The sequence below is a fragment of the Ranitomeya imitator genome, chromosome 1 (genome assembly GCF_032444005.1).
Source record: "Ranitomeya imitator isolate aRanImi1 chromosome 1, aRanImi1.pri, whole genome shotgun sequence".
NCBI classification, from domain to species: domain Eukaryota; kingdom Metazoa; phylum Chordata; class Amphibia; order Anura; family Dendrobatidae; genus Ranitomeya; species Ranitomeya imitator.
Window position 1 is genome coordinate 45056754 of NC_091282.1, and position 20559 is coordinate 45077312.

The 20559-nt window shown below is 45.6% G+C and overlaps 1 protein-coding gene across 4 annotated transcripts in view; it reads right to left on the reverse strand.

Annotated features, from left to right (window-relative positions):
• Window positions 1–20559, reverse strand: part of RAB27B (RAB27B, member RAS oncogene family) — a 267644-nt gene that overhangs the window by 58593 nt on the left and 188492 nt on the right. The window contains exon 1 of one of the 4 annotated variants that reach the window (XM_069746027.1): window positions 14122–14453. The exons of the other annotated variants lie outside the window; for them this stretch is intronic. The gene's annotated coding sequence lies outside the window, so the exon portion shown is untranslated. Of the gene's footprint in view, window positions 1–14121; window positions 14454–20559 lie in introns of those variants that run through there. 4 annotated transcript variants of the gene reach the window in all.

Here is a 20559-nt window from a genome sequence, read left to right on the forward strand (position 1 = left end):
CAAGCCATCCAGGATTGGATTCAGCCGACATCTCTGAAAAGTCTGCAAAAGTTCCTGGGCTTTGCTAATTTTTATCGTCGCTTCATCTGTAATTTTTCTAGCATTGCCAAACCATTGACCGATTTGACCAAGGGTGCTGATTTGGTTAATTGGTCTTCTGCTGCTGTGGAAGCTTTTCAGGAGTTGAAGCGTCGTTTTTGTTCTGCCCCTGTGTTGTGTCAGCCAGATGTTTCTCTTCCGTTCCAGGTCGAGGTTGATGCTTCTGAGATTGGAGCAGGGGCGGTTTTGTCACAGAGAGGTTCTGATTGCTCAGTGATGAAACCATGTGCTTTCTTTTCCAGGAAGTTTTCGCCCGCTGAGCGTAATTATGATGTGGGCAATCGAGAGTTGCTGGCCATGAAGTGGGCATTCGAGGAGTGGCGTCATTGGCTTGAAGGAGCTAAGCATCGCGTGGTGGTATTGACTGATCATAAGAACTTGACTTATCTCGAGTCTGCCAAGCGCTTGAATCCTAGACAGGCCCGTTGGTCGTTATTTTTTGCCCGCTTCGACTTTGTGATTTCGTACCTTCCGGGCTCTAAAAATGTGAAGGCGGATGCTTTGTCTAGGAGTTTTGTGCCCGACTCTCCGGGTTTATCTGAGCCAGCGGGTATCCTCAAGGAAGGAGTCATTGTGTCTGCCATCTCCCCTGATTTGCGGCGGGTGCTGCAAAAATTTCAGGCGAATAAACCTGATCGTTGTCCAGCAGAGAAACTGTTCGTCCCTGATAGGTGGACTAATAAACTTATCTCTGAACTTCATTGTTCGGTGTTGGCTGGTCATCCTGGAATCTTTGGTACCAGAGAATTAGTGGCTAGATCCTTCTGGTGGCCATCTCTGTCACGGGATGTACGTACTTTTGTGCAGTCCTGTGGGATTTGTGCTAGGGCTAAGCCCTGCTGTTCTCGTGCCAGTGGGTTGCTTTTGCCCTTGCCGGTCCCAAAGAGGCCTTGGACACATATTTCGATGGATTTCATTTCTGACCTTCCCGTTTCTCAAAAGATGTCAGTCATTTGGGTGGTCTGTGATCGCTTTTCTAAAATGGTCCATCTGGTGCTCTTGGCTAAATTGCCTTCCTCCTCTGATTTGGTACCTTTGTTCTTTCAGCATGTGGTTCGGTTGCATGGCATTCCTGAGAATATTGTTTCTGACAGAGGTTCCCAGTTTGTTTCAAGGTTTTGGCGAGCCTTTTGTGGTAGGATGGGCATTGACCTATCCTTTTCCTCGGCTTTCCATCCTCAGACTAATGGCCAGACCGAACGAACCAATCAGACCTTGGAAACATATCTGAGATGTTTTGTTTCTGCAGACCAGGATGATTGGGTGTCCTTTTTGCCGTTGGCTGAGTTCGCCCTTAATAATCGGGCCAGCTCGGCTACCTTGGTTTCTCCATTTTTTTGCAATTCTGGGTTCCATCCTCGTTTCTCTTCAGGACAGGTTGAGTCTTCGGACTGTCCTGGTGTGGATTCTGTGGTGGATAGGTTGCAGCAGATCTGGACTCAGGTAGTGGACAATGTGATCTTGTCCCAGGAGAAAGCTCAACTTTTCGCTAATCGCAGACGCCGTGTGGGTCCCCGACTTCGTGTTGGGGATCTGGTTTGGTTATCTTCTCGTCATATTCCTATGAAGGTTTCCTCTCCTAAATTTAAACCTCGTTTTATTGGTCCGTATAGGATTTCTGAGGTTCTCAATCCTGTGTCTTTTCGTTTGACCCTCCCAGACTCCTTTTCCATACATAATGTATTCCATAGGTTGTTGCGGAGATACGTGGCACCTATGGTTCCATCTGTTGAGCCTCCTGCCCCGGTTTTGGTGGAGGGGGAATTGGAGTATATTGTGGAGAAGATTTTGGATTCTCGTGTTTCTAGACGGAAACTCCAGTATCTGGTTAAATGGAAGGGTTATGCTCAGGAAGATAATTCCTGGGTTTTTGCCTCTGATGTTCATGCTTCCGATCTTGTTCGTGCCTTTCATGCGGCTCATCCTGGTCGGCCTGGGGGCTCTGGTGAGGGTTCGGTGACCCCTCCTCAAGGGGGGGGTACTGTTGTGAATTCTGTGGCTGAATTCACTCCTGTGGTCACAAGTGGTACTGCAGCTTCTGAGCTTCCTCCCTCAGGTGTTCTGGTGAGCTCGTTAACTGCTTCATTACTTACCTCCGCCTGATGCTGCTATCCTTGCTCCTTGTCAATGTTTCAGTGTTGGATCTGAGCTTCTCCTGATTGTTCCTGTGACCTGCTGCTCTGTATAGCTAAGTGCTTTTTGCTTTTTTGTTGCTTTTTTTCTGTCCAGCTTGTCTTTTGTTTTGCTGGAAGCTCTGAGACGCAAAGGGTGTACCGCCGTGCCGTTAGTTCGGCACGGTGGGTTTTTTTTGCCCCCTTTGCGTGGTTTTGCTTTAGGGTTTTTTGTAGACTGCAAAGTTCGCTTTACTGTCCTCGCTCTGTCCTAGAATATCGGGCCCCACTTTGCTGAATCTATTTCATCCCTACGTTTTGTCTTTTCATCTTACTCACAGTCATTATATGTGGGGGGCTGCCTTTTCCTTTGGGGAATTTCTCTGGGGCAAGTCAGGCCTATTTTTCTATCTTCAGGCTAGCTAGTTTCTTAGGCTGTGCCGAGTTGCCTAGGTAGTTGTTAGGCGCAATCCACAGCCGCTTTTAGTTGTGTTTAGGATAGGATCAGGTGTGCAGTCTACAGAGTTTCCACGTCTCAGAGCTCGTTCTTGTATTTTTGGGTATTTGTCAGATCACTGTGTGCGCTCTGATCGCTAAGCACACTGTGTTTCTGGATTGCCTTCATAACACCTGTCATTAGCAAACATAACAGCTACACCATAGCCAAATCATGCCACACCATAGCTACGCCATGCCACAACATAACCACACCATGCCACAACATAGCCACATTATGCCACACCATAGCCACACCATGCCACCACATAGCCACACAAAGTCACAACATAGCCACAACATGCCACAACATAGCCACCTAATGCCACAACATAGCCACACAACTCCACAATGCCAAAGCTTAGCTGCACAATGTCATGACAGAGCTTCATAATGCCGTGATTAAGCTTCACCACAATGCCATAGTACAGCCTCACTATGCCATAATAAGACCGGACAAAAGTCTCTTCACAGTGTGTGAGCGTCAGATAATTGTCTTTTAAAATGACAAGGTGTGAACTACATGGACAGTCCTGCACCAGAAAACCAACCGAATGCTGAGCAACTATGTAAGAGCTCGTTAAGACGAGCGAACAATACGGACATGCGCTGTCAAAGTAAAAATCGGACAGCGCACTGACCAGTGTTATCTAATAGGGTTGCTCAGATGAGCATTTTTTCACACAGACCGAGATGATACTCGCCCATTCAAATCAATGGGTGCATAAAAAAAAAATCAGATTTCATACGGGATACTCTGTGTGGCATCTGATTTTTATGGACACATCGCTAACATTAACCTGGGAATCTGCATTTGATCTTGTCAGTTTTAAACTATTGATGAATAAAGTTGAATATCAACACAGACGTTAAAAAAAAAAACGACACACCTTTAGAACATGGATGACAAAATATATGAAAACCGTCAGTTTTCTGGATAAAATTCAGACGATGTTTCATACGTTCGTTTAACTCCGGCCTAATGCTCGGATGGACCAGAAGCTTTGAGCAATGTCTCCAGAACTGAGTTAGTATCATTGAATTAATAAATCGGCCTGGTCTGATCGCAGACTCAAGAGGGAGTATCGCAGAATAATAAAAATAATAATAAAAAAAAAAATTAATATTAAGAAAAATAAACTTCAAAATCGGCTTCCTTTTGTCAATTAGAAAATAAAAGAAACAAAAAAATAAAAATAAACATATTTGCTTCAGACAAAAAAAAAAATATGCCCTCGTATGGCTATGTTGAATTTAAAAAAAAGGAAAAAAAAAAGAAAACAAAAATGAAAAATATGGCCCGATCCTGAAAGGGTTAAGCTACTTTTAATCGACTTTTTGAGAACTTGTTGCATCCTCCTTCATTCATCGTAACAAAAAGCAATGATTCCAGCCTGGAATAACAACTTTATTAATCACTCTTAAAAAAAAAAATACAATTATTATTTGTCGCTGTGCAACGTACCTGCTGCAAATTTAATGAGAGACGATGGGTGAGATTGATCAGTATATGGTATATAGCATAGTGGTGACTGTATATAGCTCTAATAATGACAGGGTGTAGATAACCGCGTCCTAAGGTGCCCATACAACATCATCCTTACCCACCACCTTTACTGAAGCCTCTCCTGGAAGTGCTATCAGCATGATCTCCTCCACACCACATCCCCTATGAAGGTCGTTTCCAAGCTCTGTAAGGCCTGTCCCACACGTCCAGATAATTCCGGTACCAGAAAAATCGGTACTGGAATTATCCGTGTCCGTGTGCTCACGTGGCACATCAGTGTGGCACATGTGCGGCATCCGTGTGCCGACTGGGTACCACACGCACCGTGCACGAGACAGTGCTACAGTTAAGCGCTGTCCCCTGCATCTGGTGCTGAAGCCGCCATTCATTTCTTCTCTCCAGCAGCGTTCTCTGGAGAGAAGATATGAAAAATCTTTTTTTTTGTTTATTTTGGTGTTTAAAAAAAGATTCCTGTCCCCAACACCCTCCCACCCCCTGTGCGCCCCCCCCCCCCCCCCCCCCCCCGCTGTTAATAAAATACTTACTCGGCTCCCTCGCTGCTTCCTCTCCTCGCCGCAGATTCTCCTCCTGTATGAGCGGTCACGTGGTGCCCATTACGGTGATGAATATGCGGCTCCACCCCTATGGGCTTGAGAAAGGCTAGTCCAGAGCTGAAACGTTGCCCAGATATGTGGGTTGAATAAATCCTGCACATTTTTGCACTAAGGATATGAAGTGCTGCCTACTTTTTTGAATTTTGTAAGAAAGATAATAGATAGATAATAGATAGATAAATAGATAAAAAGATAGATGATAGATAGATAATAGATAGATAATAGATAGATAAATAGATAAAAAGATAGATGATAGATAATAGATATCCTGCAAATATATTATCTATATATTTCTGCTATCTATCTATGTAGCTATCTGTTATCTATTTATCTATCAATCTATTTATTATCTATCTATTATCTATTTATCTATCTATTCTATATAAAAAAAAAAAAAAGATTGTGCACATACAATTATAGTGCCACAATATGGCCTCCTTTCGCTACAGAATAGTCATTCAAATAATGTGAAGAAATGGCCATGTTGTGCCACTCAGGTCAAGACGTGGGAATGCCTATCTGAGGTCATGTCGCCTCAAAATCCCACGACTTGACCTGAGTGGCACAACATGGCCTCATAGTGCTACAATATAGTCTTATACCGCTCCAGCATAGTAATAATGCCTAGACATGGCCTCAGTGTTATGACATTTGGTGATAACGGATGACGTGCAGGTCGGTTGATCAGAAGCTGAACTTGAAAACCTGCATCCGGGCCGGAGGCCAAGGATAAACTGGTCCATTGTGATCAAGGGAGACCAGCAGGCTTTCTACCAATCAACCATAACATCCTGTACTCCCCTAGGGGGAGGGATGTGTTTGGTGTATTTACATTTATTAAAAAATGGGGAAAGTATCATCATTTGTACTCTAATGCATGCTTATGTATGTAATGTTATCCTTTCTGCTTTCTTCAATAAAAAGTATTTGATTTAAAAAAATATATATATATTCCCCCCAAAATAAGGGATTCTTTCTTTAACACAAGCCTGATATTAGGCTCATTTTACACCAAGCTCGGGGACAAATTTGCTCCAATTGCAGCAACAAAATTTTAACAACTGTCAATTTATGAAGGAGAAAATCACTCCAGTAATTAGCCGTATTCCTGCACGTACCGCACAAATGGAGATACTTATCTGGGGTGGAGGAAGACGCTTCTCCAGGGAGATATCGAGAGCAATGCTACCAAGCTTTCCTATGGAAATGCATTAAACATTAGGGCAAATTCTGTCTCGCAGCAGATGTAGCCTAGGAGGACAAAATTCTGGTTCGTCCACCTCCGATATTAGGCTACGTTCACATTAGCGTTGCGTCGGGCGCAGCCGCGGCGACGCATGCGTCATGCGCCCCAATATTTAACATGGGGGCGCAAGGACATGCGTTGTCTTACGTTTTGTGACGCATGCGGCATTTTTGGCGCAAGCGTCAGGGAGCAGAGGACTCAGCAAGTTGCATTTGTTTTGCGTCCAAAATCAAGCCAAAAATGGACGCATGCGTCACAAAACAATGCGTTTTTGCATGCGTTTTGCATGCGTTGTTCGTTGCATCGCAAATGTGAACGTAGCCTTACAGTTTCTCTGATCTTCCATTCTCCATCCATGGACATTATTGTGGAGTCTTCCCCACTACAGATATAACGGCTCCAGCTCTTCTGGGGAGGATTTATACTAAATTTTGTCGGGGGTCTGTGGGAAATTTTGCCCTTTCATCCAGAAGATCATTAGTGAGGTCAGCCCCTGATGGTGGGGGCTCCGGGCTCACAATGGCGCTGAGGTCCGGGCTCTGTGCGGCCGCTCATGTTCTCCTCCCTCCATGTCTGTATTGGAGCTTGTGAACTGGGCACAGTAATGGGGAACAGAAAAGGGTCAAATTGTTCCCACAAAGCTGAACCTACAATGGTCCACAATGTCTTGTATGAAGGATTAAGGTTTTCCTTCACTGGAACCAAGGGGCCGAGGCCGCCCCGATAGAATTATCCCTCTTCCAAAAGGAGAATCTACTAGCCGCCGTAAACCATGCAGCTGCATCAACAAAAACAAAATCTCCGAGCCCTCACAAATACTCGGAGACCACCCGAGCAACGAGTACACTCAATCATCACTAATGGCAATATGTGGGCCCTACAGTGTATAGCAGCATTATTCGGCCACTTTATGATGCTATTATATAAGAACCATATATTACAGCATTACTTGGACTTTTCTTTTTTAATTACGCCTTATGATGCAAGTTTATAAGCCCTATACAGCACCATTAATTTGGCACTTTATAATTATTTTGGCACCTAATGATGCGGTTATATGGGCACTGAATAGCAGCATTAATTGAACACGTTATTATGTATTGAGGCGCTATAAAATACGATGCAGCTCTTTACGCACTATTTAGCAGCATTACTTAGTTCATGGTGTTATATGGGCACTATATAGTAGCATTAATTGAGCACATTATTATGCACTCTATGATACAGTTATTTTGGCACTATATAGAAACATTAGTTTATGGTGTTATATGGGAACTATGTAGCAGCATTAATTGAGCATATGATTAATATTTGGACACTATGATGCACTATAAAGCAACATTATTTTGTTACTCTATGGTGCTGTTATATGGGCACTAGTGATGAGCGAGCGTGCACAGATAAGGTGTAATTTGGGCATGCTCGGGTGCTATCCGAGTGACTTCGGCATGCTCGAATAATATGTTCGAGTCTCCGCGGCTGCATGTCTCGCGACTGTTCGACAGCCGCAACACATGCCGGGATTGTCTAACAAATATCCGCAAGACACGCAGGCGCAAGGACTCGAACATATTTTTCAAGCACACCGAAGACACTCAGTTAGCACCCGAGCATGCTCAGATAACACCTTATCCCAGCACATTCGCACTCTGCTGAAGTTACTAATGGTCTATGAATGGGGGCACAGTAATGGTGCTATGAATGGGGGCACAGTAATGGTGCTATGAATGGGGGCACAGTAATGGTGCTATGAATGGGGGCGCAGTAATGGTGCTATGAATGGGGGCGCAGTAATGGTGCTATGAATGGGGGCACAGTAATGGTGCTATGAATGGGGGCACCGTAATGGTGCTATGAATGGGGACACAGTAATGGTGCTATGAATGGGGGCACCGTAATGGTACTATGAATGGGGCACAGTAATGGTGCTATGAATGGGGGCACCGTAATGGTACTATGAATGGGGCACAGTAATGGTGCTATGAATGGGGGCACCGTAATGGTACTATGAATGGGGACACAGTAATGGTGCTATGAATGGGGGCACAGTAATGGTACTATGAATGGGGACACAGTAATGGTGCTATGAATGGGGGCACCGTAATGGTTCTATGAATGGGGACACAGTAATGGTGCTATGAATGGGGGCGCAGTAATGGTGCTATGAATGGGGGCACAGTAATGGTGCTATGAATGGGGGCGCAGTAATGGTGCTATGAATGGGGGCACAGTAATGGTACTATGAATGGGGGCGCAGTAATGGTACTATGAATGGGGGCGCAGTAATTGTGCTATGAATGGGGGCACCGTAATGGTGCTATGAATGGGGGCACAGTAATGGTGCTATGAATGGGGGCACAGTAATGGTGCTATGAATGGGGACACAGTAATGGTGCTATGAATGGGGGCGCAGTAATGGTGCTATGAATGGGGGCGCAGTAATGGTGCTATGAATGGGGGCAAAGTAATGGTACTATGAATGGGAGCACAGTAATGGTGCTATGAATGGGGGCGCAGTAATGGTGCTATGAATGGGGGCACAGTAATGGTGCTATGAATGGGGGCGCAGTAATGGTGCTATGAATGGGGGCACAGTAATGGTGCTATGAATGGGGGCGCAGTAATGGTGCTATGAATGGGGGCGCAGTAATGGTGCTATGAATGGGGGCACAGTAATGGTACTATGAATGGGGGCGCAGTAATGGTACTATGAATGGGGGCGCAGTAATGGTGCTATGAATGGGGGCACAGTAATGGTGCTATGAATGGGGGCGCAGTAATGGTGCTATGAATGGGGGCACAGTAATGGTGCTATGAATGGGGGCGCAGTAATGGTGCTATGAATGGGGGCGCAGTAATGGTGCTATGAATGGGGGCACAGTAATGGTACTATGAATGGGGGCGCAGTAATGGTACTATGAATGGGGGCGCAGTAATGGTGCTATGAATGGGGGCACAGTAATGGTGCTATGAATGGGGGCACAGTAATGGTACTATGAATGGGGGCGCAGTAATGGTACTATGAATGGGGGCGCAGTAATTGTGCTATGAATGGGGGCACCGTAATGGTACTATGAATGGGGGCACAGTAATGGTACTATGAATGGGGGCGCAGTAATGGTACTATGAATGGGGGCGCAGTAATGGTACTATGAATGGGGGCGCAGTAATGGTGCTATGAATGGGGACACAGTAATGGTGCTATGAATGGGGGCACAGTAATTGTGCTATGAATGGGGGCACCGTAATGGTGCTATGAATGGGGACACAGTAATGGTGCTATGAATGGGGGCACAGTAATGGTGCTATGAATGGGGGCACAGTAATGGTGCTATGAATGGGGGCACAGTAATGGTGCTATGAATGGGGGCACAGTAATGGTGCTATGAATGGGGCACAGTAATTGTGCTATGAATGGGGCACAGTAATGGTGCTATGAATGGGGGCGCAGTAATGGTGCTATGAATGGGAGCGCAGTAATGGTGCTATGAATGGAGCACAGTAATGGTGCTATGAATGGGGGCACAGTAATGGTGCTATGAATGGGGGCACAGTAATGGTGCTATGAATGGGGGCACAGTAATGGTGCGATGAATGGGGGCACAGTAATGGTGCTATGAATGGGGGCACCGTAATGGTGCTATGAATGGGGACACAGTAATGGTGCTATGAATGGGGGCACAGTAATGGTGCTATGAATGGGGGCACAGTAATGGTGCTATGAATGGGGGCACCGTAATGGTGCTATGAATGGGGGCGCAGTAATGGTGCTATGAATGGGGGCGCAGTAATGGTGCTATGAATGGGGGCGCAGTAATGGTGCTATTAATGGGGGCGCAGTAATGGTGCTATTAATGGGGGCGCAGTAATGGTGCTATGAATAAGGGCGCAGTAATGGTGCTATGAATGGGGGCGCAGTAATGGTGCTATGAATGGGAGCACAGTAATGGTGCTATGAATGGGGGCGCAGTAATGGTGCTATGAATGGGAGCACAGTAATGGTGCTATGAATGGGGGCGCAGTAATGGTGCTATGAATGGGGGCGCAGTAATGGTGCTATGAATGGGGGCGCAGTAATTGTGCTATGAATGGGGGCACAGTAATGGTGCTATGAATGGGGGCACAGTAATGGTGCTATGAATGGGGGCGCAGTAATGGTGCTATGAATGGGGACGCAGTAATTGTGCTATGAATGGGGGCAAAGTAATGGTGCTATGAATGGGGGCACAGTAATGGTGCTATGAATGGGGGCACAGTAATGGTGCGATGAATGGGGGCACAGTAATGGTGCTATGAATGGGGGCACAGTAATGGTACTATGAATGGGGGCACAGTAATGGTGCTATGAATGGGGGCACAGTAATGGTACTATGAATGGGGGCACAGTAATGGTGCTATGAATGGGGGCACAGTAATGGTGCTATGAATGGGGGCACAGTAATGGTGCTATGAATGGGGCACAGTAATGGTGCTATGAATGGGGGCACAGTAATGGTGCTATGAATGGGGGCACAGTAATGGTGCTATGAATGGGGGCACAGTAATGGTGCTATGAATGGGGGCACAGTAATGGTGCTATGAATGGGGGCACAGTAATGGTGCGATGAATGGGGGCACAGTAATGGTGCTATGAATGGGGGCACAGTAATGGTGCTATGAATGGGGGCACAGTAATGGTGCGATGAATGGGGGCACAGTAATGGTGCTATGAATGGGGCACAGTAATGGTGCTATGAATGGGGGCACAGTAATGGTGCTATGAATGGGGGCACAGTAATGGTGCTATGAATGGGGGCACAGTAATGGTGCTATGAATGGGGGCACAGTAATGGTGCTATGAATGGGGGCACAGTAATGGTGCGATGAATGGGGGCACAGTAATGGTGCTATGAATGGGGGCACAGTAATGGTGCTATGAATGGGGGCACAGTAATGGTGCGATGAATGGGGGCACAGTAATGGTACTATGAATGGGGGCACAGTAATGGTGCTATCTTACTGTGAGTCTGATTTTGCTCAGTAGCACACATAATATAATCCCTAGCACTAATCATGCCATTTTAAAAAGCAAAATAACATCTGTCAGCAGCAGTAGATATCATGCTTGTTGATGGTTTCCAGAGAACAGAATCTTTCTGTTTTTACACTGTATAGTTAAAACAAATGAAAAATGTAAACAAACAAGTAATAAAAGGCAAATCACAGCGGTCTTAGATTTCTGACCACACATCCAAAAATAATCAAGGTGGGGGTCACTTGTGTAGCTAGAATCCATATGTAGCAACTTTATACATAAAATATACAAACATTCAATGGATGAGAAAAGTGCAACTTATATGAAAAGACAAGTTATGGCTGACATGTGACATGTATGCATACTATTGGACAGACAGATGGGGGGCTAAGTGAGCACCCTATCAGGGCATCTGGGGTGTGTTTTTAGGTCAAGGGGATACGACATTTGTGTATCATGGTGTGTCCATATCTTTGGTGTGTGTTCTGAGATATGGACATGGACTCCAGTGCCTCCTATTAGAGATGGCAACCCTAAAACTCAATATCGACCCCAATGCGGGTCTACTGACAGAGTTTCTGGTTTGGCTTCCTATCCTAAGACTTTTAAGTTTGCCACTTGAGCTCCTGTCATCTTCGTCTCTGAAGATATTAGATATTTACAGGAGTTCTCCGGTGACCACAATTTATCACCCAGTCACATGACAGGTGGTAACTTACAGGGTGGTGAGTGCCCAATAGCAGAGACCCGCACTGATCGGTGGGACCCGCACTGATCGGTGGGACCATCACTGATAGGTGGGACCTGCACTGATCGGCGGGACCATCACTGATCGGTGGGACCCGCACTGATCGGTGGGACCCGCACTGATCGGTGGGACCATCACTGATAGGTGGGACCCGCACTGATCGGCGGGACCATCACTGATCGGTGGGACCCGCACTGATCGGTGGGACCCGCACTGATCGGTGGGACCCGCACTGATCGGTGGGACCCGCACTGATCGGTGGGACCCGCACTGATCGGTGGGACCATCACTGATAGGTGGGACCCGCACTGATCGGTGGGACCCGCACTGATCGGTGGGACCCGCACTGATCGGTGGGACCCGCACTGATCGGTGGGACCCGCACTGATCGGTGGGACCCACATTGATCGGCAGGACAAGTCACTTGTATACCCGATGGGGTCCTGTTATCACTTATTCTGTGGATAGGTGGACTTGGTTTTCATTCCCAGGAGAACATGACCGCTGGCCACATCCGGCAGTTCCAGTTTGGTCTGTGGATTGAGACAGCCGAAGGGCTGAAAACAGTCACCTCGCCCATCCACCGCTGCTTCCCGATGTATCCTGAGGATACTGACAGCGGTGAATAGAATGGTGGAAGACAGAGCCGCCATCTCCTTCCACCAATCAACGTGCGAGACAGGAGACATGATGACGTCATTACATTGTGCCTGCTGTATGGAAAGTTAGTACACCGGAGCAGAGTAGTGGGGGAAGTGAGGGAGTTATGTGGGGGATCATACCTTATATAGGAGGCTATGTGGGGGATCATACCTTATATAGGAGGCTATGTGGGGGCCCATAATGTATATAGGAGGCTATGTGGGGGCACACGCTGTATATAGGGAAACTATGTACGTGCTCACACTGTATACAGGAGGCTGTGTGGGGGTTCATACTGTATATAGGAGGCTATGTAGGGGCTCATATTGTATATAGGGAAACTATGTACCTGCTCACACTGTATACAGGAGGCTGTGTGGGGTTCATACTGTATATAGGAGGCTATGTAGGGACTCATATTGTATATAAGAGGCTTTATGTTCATACGGTATATAGGAGGCTATGTAGGGGCTCATACTGTGTATGGGAGGCTATGTAGGGGCTCATATTGTATATAAGAGGCTGTGTGTTCATACGGTATATAGGAGGCTATGTAGGTGCTCATACTGTATATAGGGGCTATGTAGGGGCTCATATTGTATATAAGAGGCTGTGTGTTCATACGGTATATAGGAGGCTATGTAGGGGCTCATATTGTATATAAGAGGCTGTGTGTTCATACGGTATATAGGAGGCTATGTAGGGGCTCATACTGTATATAGGGGCTATGTAGGGGCTCATATTGTATATAAGAGGCTGTGTGTTCATACGGTATATAGGAGGCTATGTAGGGGCTCATACTGTATATAAGGGGCCTTGTGTGGGCTCATACAGTATTTGGGGGATGTCAGCATACTTAATATTGCTCAATATTAATATAAAACTATAATTAATATGTTAATATTAATATTGAGCAAAATTAATTTCAGCCTATTGGTTCGGCCTCCACAACAGTCACGGTCCCTCATGGGGACCCTAAGGAAAATTAATTGCCCACCCTTGTCCTATAGTTAAAGTCTCCCTATGCCAAATTGCCACTCTCGATAAGGAGAAACTTTACCCTTTAAAATATGAAAATATGTAAAAAGATCACCTATGGAGGTAAGTCAAATTGCTGAATAGGGAACATAAAAATTATATTCTACCGTGCCTCTACAAAATAAAAAATAATAATGACGCGGGCAATAAAAAAAAAGTCTATGGATGAATGAACACAGCATCAGTATTGTCGGACCTCCTGTGCAGCTCACAGGTGGCTGGCGATCTTGCCTTTAAATGTTTGGTCACAGCTGGATTTCTGCTTCTCCGTCTTGGCGCCGGACATGTGGTTTCATCAGGTGGGTCTACCAGCTGCTTGCCGGCGGCCTCAGATGTTTCACCTGCTGGCATTACAACGTCAGAGGCTGCAAACATAACACAAGGCGGCGTGCAGAAATCAGAAGCCCGTCCCTGCTGCCAGGACATACGGAGGCCTGCGCCCGGCATGGACGGGTTACTGCACGTTCCCCAGAAAACTTTTATATCCAGAGCAGTAAGCTGATGGCAGGACTGTACACGATCATAGCAAACGCATAAAATAAGGATTAAAAGAAATGCAAAAAAAAAAAAAAAAATTATAGAAAATGCATAAAAAGTAAAAACTTACAGATTCTCAAAGTCCGGTCTGTTTGCAGTGCTCCGTCAACAAGTCCTGTATATTTTTGCACCACCCTTGTGTCTTGTGGAGTCTTCTGTGCGAGCAGAGTGTATGAAGAGAAGGCGTGCCTCGCAATCTCCACACGGATATGAGGAACTCACCTCGGGCAAATCTTTCTTGTGACTCAACCACATTACAACCAAGTACATACTCTGCAGCGAGCCCGAGCCTACGCAACTAACTTTTACGTCCTTTATTCTAAGCTCGGGATTCTCGGAAAGGTTACTCCATTGCGAGAACAGATCTCAACAGATTCAATCACATCCAGCAAAATCACGAACGAGCCCCCTTACTAGACATAAGGGGACGCGCCCACGCGAGAGCGAGTGTAAAAATATCGCTACGCAACAAGACACAAAGCGTGGAAAAATAACAAGTGGTACGGGGAAAAATGGAGTTTAACTGTAAGAACGCCAAATCAGTTACTACAGCACCGTACGCGTGCACAAAATAGTACATTTACACATCAAGGCAAAAGATAAAGAAAATGAATAAAAGGGGAGGTTTTTAAAAATGCTTAACCGTACCTATATAATATAATAATACTAGCGGAAGAGCCCGGACATAGTACCGAACTGTGGTTAGTTATAACAAATTATAATGATTATATTGCACATAAAGCACAGCTTGTCTCCTGTATATTCGCCTCCTCCGGCAGCTCCTCACACTCCTCTTCCATATACAATTGGAAACACTGGATCCCGAGAGAAATTGCACTAATTGCAATAAAGCGTATCGTACACACAGCCGACTTCTTCAGCAGCACCGCACTTTTCTGCTTTAGACCTCGTTCACACGTTATTTGGTCAGTAATTTTACCTCAGTATTTGTAAGCTAAAACTTGGAGTAAAACAATCAGAGGAAAAGTATATTAGAAACACGTCACCACTTCTGTATTTTTCTCCCACTCATGATTTTGGCTTAAAAATACTGAGGTAAAATACTGACCAAATACTGAACATGTGAATGTGGCCTTACACACAGCCTCCACCTGCAGCGCCTCACTCTTCGCTATACACAGCCTCATACTGCAGCAGCACCTCACTTCTCTCATTTTCCCCCTCACATCTCTCATTTTCCCCCTCACCTCTCATTTTTACCTCACACCTGTCATTTTCCAATCACTCCACTATTTTTCACTTCAAACCTCTCATTTTCCCCGCACTCCACTATTTTCCCCCCACTCCACTACTTTCCCCGCACTCCACTACTTTCCCCGCACTCCACTACTTTCCCCGCACTCCACTACTTTCCCCGCACTCCACTACTTTCCCCGCACTCCACTACTTTCCCCGAACTCCACTACTTTCCCCGAACTCCCCTATTTTCCCCGCACTCCCCTATTTTCCCCGCACTCCACTACTTTCCCCGCACTCCACTACTTTCCCCGCACTCCACTACTTTCCCCGCACTCCACTACTTTCCCCGCACTCCACTACTTTCCCCGCACTCCACTACTTTCCCCGCACTCCACTACTTTCCCCGCACTCCACTACTTTCCCCGCACTCCACTACTTTCCCCGCACTCCACTACTTTCCCCGCACTCCACTACTTTCCCCGCACTCCACTACTTTCCCCGCACTCCACTACTTTCCCCGCACTCCACTACTTTCCCCGCACTCCACTACTTTCCTCGCACTCCACTACTTTCCCCGCACTCCACTACTTTCCCCGCACTCCACTACTTTCCCCGCACTCCACTACTTTCCCCGAACTCCCCTATTTTCCCCGCACTCCACTACTTTCCCCCCACTCCACTACTTTCCCCGCACTCCTCTCATTTTCATCTCACTCCACTATTTTCACCTCACTCCTCTCATCCCCTCACACAAGCACAGCAACTTCCTGTTATGAGCACATTGGTGTAATCCATTCTAGACACGACGGAGCTATATGTGGCCTGTGCCTGCCGTGCACTGATACTCTGAAGGCGACGGCCCTGATTGTAGCTCGCAGAGGCTGGAACATCGCAGCCAGTGAGTTTTGAAGGGTGGCTTTTGAGGTGAATGCGTCTCCGCCAGTGTGCGCTAACAAAGTGGGCTGTGTGGATGGGGCTTTGCGTGTGGAGAGAGTGTGGCTATGTGGAATGGGCAGGGCTATGTGGAGTGGGTGTGGCTTGATACATGCACACACACATACACTCAGCTTTATATAAATATATATAGAGAAAAAAACTAAAATAAGAAAAGTAAAAAACAAATAAATAAAATGAATAAACAATATATTTTTGAAAATGTTTAATCATATTTTTAATCATTTTTCTGTATGTATAAAAGTAATATAAAAAAATAAGAAAAGTACAAAGGATAAATAAAATGAATAAAAGGATATATTTTTGAAAATGTTTAATCATATTCTTTAATAATTCTTCTGTGCATAGAATAAATAAAAACATATGTATAACGTAAAATAAAAAAAGGTAAATAAATAAAATGAATAAAAGGATATATTTTTGAAAAAGTTTAATCATTCTTCTGTATATAGACAGGCCATAAAAAAAAATAATATATATAAACACACACACACATAGAGTTAGGTAAAAAAGTATTTATTCAGTGGTCAATTGTGCAAGTTCTCCCACTTAAAAAGATGAGAGAGGCCTGTAATTGTCATCATAGGTAGACCACAACTATGAGAGTCACAATGAGAAAACAAATCCAGAAAATCACCCGAGGGAGGCAGGGACATGCAAAACCAGTGTACTAAGCCTATTCATCATGCCCACAGTGCAGGGAACAGCCTAATTAGCATATCTGATTAAATTCCAGTTTCTGCAGAACTGCGAAAGCGATTAGGTCACTAAACGTGCAATTTTTTTTATAGGCTTTGGCCCCTATGCATCAAACTTTTTACGTCAAACACTTAAAAAAAATTGCAACATTTTTGCAACTTTTGGAGTTTTTGCGACAATTTTTGGCAGCTTCCCCCAAAAAATGGGTGTAGCTTGGGAGGAGCCAGGGCAGGGCATGGTTATGTCCACCCATCAAAGTCATCAAAATTGCAAATGTTTCTTACTTCCCCCTGATTGGATGACATTTCTGGCGCGGCAACTGGAGATACACGCCACTGATAAGATGCATTGATTAAATGGCGCATGCCTCGTAATGAGTTCAGTTCATCTTATTCCTGCACAACCTTCATTAAGACTCGCATATGAAACACCAATCTTAATAGGAGCCTATTGGTATCGTTTATTTGGGTGCCTAGATTGCATTTAAAGAGGACCTTTCAATAATTTTTTTTTATCTGGAACCAGGACACAAGATGGAATAGTGGTTACAAAGAGAAATAAAACTTAAAAAAAAAAAATTCTCCTCTCAGTTGCGGACATATTAGCTATTAAGGTATTAGGTACCTAATTGGTTAATTTTGGCTAAGTTCAAGTGGCCATTATCAGATAGCTATCACTGCAGATGTATACTTCTCCCTGTATGAGTTGTTATCAGTGGGGGTGTGCCCTTCTTCTCCCTGTATGAGTTGCTATCACTGGGGGTGTATACTTCTTCTCCCTGTATGAGTTGCTATCACTGGGGGTGTGTACTTCTTCTCCTTGTATGAGTTGCTATCACTGGGGGCGTGTACTTCTTCTCCTTGTATGAGTTGCTATCACTGGGGGCGTGTACTTCTTCTCCTTGTATGAGTTGCTATCACTGGGGGCGTGTACTTCTTCTCCTTGTATGAGTTGCTATCACTGGGGGCGTGTACTTCTTCTCCCTGTATGAGTTGCTATCACAGGGGGTGTGTACTTCTTCTCCCTGTATGAGTTACTATCACTGGGGGGGGTGTACTTCTTCTCCCTGTATGAGTTATTATCACTGGGGGCATGTACTTCTTCTCCCTGTATGAGTTACTATCACTGGGGCATGTACTTCTCCCTGTATGAGTTGCTATCACTGGGGGCATGTACGTCTTCTCCCTGTATGAGTTACTATCACTGGGGGCATGTACTTCTTCTCCCTGTATGAGTTGCTATCACTGGGGGCATGTATCTCTCCCTGTATGAGTTACTATCACTGGGGGTGTGTACTTCTTCTCCCTGTATGAGTTGCTATCACTGGGGGCATGTACTTCTTCTCTCTGTATGAGTTACTATCACTGGGGGGGGTGTACTTCTTCTCCCTGTATGAGTTGCTATCACTGGGGGCATCATGTACTTCTCCCTGTATGAGTTACTATCACTGGGGGCATGTACTTCTTCTCCCTGTATGAGTTGCTATCACTGGGGGCATGTATCTCTCCCTGTATGAGTTATTATCACTGGGGGCATGTACTTCTTCTCCCTGTATGAGTTGCTATCACTGGGGGCATGTACGTCTTCTCCCTGTATGAGTTACTATCACTGGGGGCATGTACTTCTTCTCCCTGTATGAGTTGCTATCACTGGGGGCATGTATCTCTCCCTGTATGAGTTACTATCACTGGGGGTGTGTACTTCTTCTCCCTGTATGAATTGCTATCACTGGGGGCATGTACTTCTTCTCTCTGTATGAGTTACTATCACTGGGGGGGGTGTACTTCTTCTCCCTGTATGAGTTGCTATCACTGGGGGCATCATGTACTTCTCCCTGTATGAGTTACTATCACTGGGGGCATGTACTTCTTCTCCCTGTATGAGTTGCTATCACTGGGGGCATGTATCGCTCCCTGTATGAGTTACTATCACTGGGGGCATGTACTTCTTCTCCCTGTATGAGTTGCTATCACTGGGGGCATGTATCTCTCCCTGTATGAGTTACTATCACTGGGGGTGTGTACTTCTTCTCCCTGTATGAGTTGCTATCACTGGGGGCATGTACGTCTTCTCCCTGTATGAGTTACTATCACTGGGGGCATGTACTTCTTCTCCCTGTATGAGTTGCTATCACTGGGGGCATGTATCTCTCCCTGTATGAGTTACTATCACTGGGGGTGTGTACTTCTTCTCCCTGTATGAATTGCTATCACTGGGGGCATGTACTTCTTCTCTCTGTATGAGTTACTATCACTGGGGGGGGTGTACTTCTTCTCCCTGTATGAGTTGCTATCACTGGGGGCATCATGTACTTCTCCCTGTATGAGTTACTATCACTGGGGGCATGTACTTCTTCTCCCTGTATGAGTTGCTATCACTGGGGGCATGTATCTCTCCCTGTATGAGTTACTATCACTGGGGGCATGTACTTCTTCTCCCTGTATGAGTTGCTATCACTGGGGGCATGTATCTCTCCCTGTATGAGTTACTATCACTGGGGGCATGTACTTCTTCTCCCTGTATGAGTTGCTATCACTGGGGGCGTGTACTTCTTCTCTCTGTATGAGTTGCAATCACTGGGGGCATGTACTTCTTCTCTCTATATGAGTTGCTATCACTGGGGGCATGTACTTCTTCTCCCTGTATGAGTTGCTATCACTGGGGGCATGTACTTCTTCTCTCTGTATGAGTTGCTATCACTGGGGGCATGTACTTCTTCTCTCTGTATGAGTTACTATCACTGGGGCATGTACTTCTCCCTGTATGAGTTGCTATCACTGGGGGCATGTACTTCTTCTCCCTGTATGAGTTGCTATCACTGGGGGCATCATGTACTTCTCCCTGTATGAGTTACTATCACTGGGGGCATGTACTTCTTCTCCCTGTATGAGTTGCTATCACTGGGGGCATGTATCTCTCCCTGTATGAGTTACTATCACTGGGGGTGTGTACTTCTTCTCCCTGTATGAATTGCTATCACTGGGGGCATGTACTTCTTCTCCCTGTATGAGTTGCTATCACTGGGGGCATGTACTTCTTCTCTCTGTATGAGTTGCTATCACTGGGGGCATGTACTTCTTCTCTCTATATGAGTTGCTATCACTGGGGGCATGTACTTCTTCTCCCTGTATGAGTTGCTATCACTGGGGGCATGTACTTCTTCTCTCTATATGAGTTGCTATCACTGGGGGCATGTACTTCTTCTCTCTGTATGAGTTGCTATCACTGGGGGCATGTACTTCTCCCTGTATGAGTTACTATCACTGGGGGCATGTACTTCTTCTCCCTGTATGAGTTGCTATCACTGGGGGCATGTACTTCTCCCTGTATGAGTTACTATCACTGGGGGTGTGTACTTCTTCTCCCTGTATGAATTGCTATCACTGGGGGCATGTACTTCTTCTCTCTATATGAGTTGCTATCACTGGGGGCATGTACTTCTTCTCTCTATATGAGTTGCTATCACTGGGGGCATGTACTTCTTCTCTCTGTATGAGTTGCTATCACTGGGGGCATGTACTTCTCCCTGTATGAGTTACTATCACTGGGGGCATGTACTTCTTCTCCCTGTATGAGTTGCTATCACTGGGGGCATGTACTTCTCCCTGTATGAGTTACTATCACTGGGGGTGTGTACTTCTTCTCCCTGTATGAA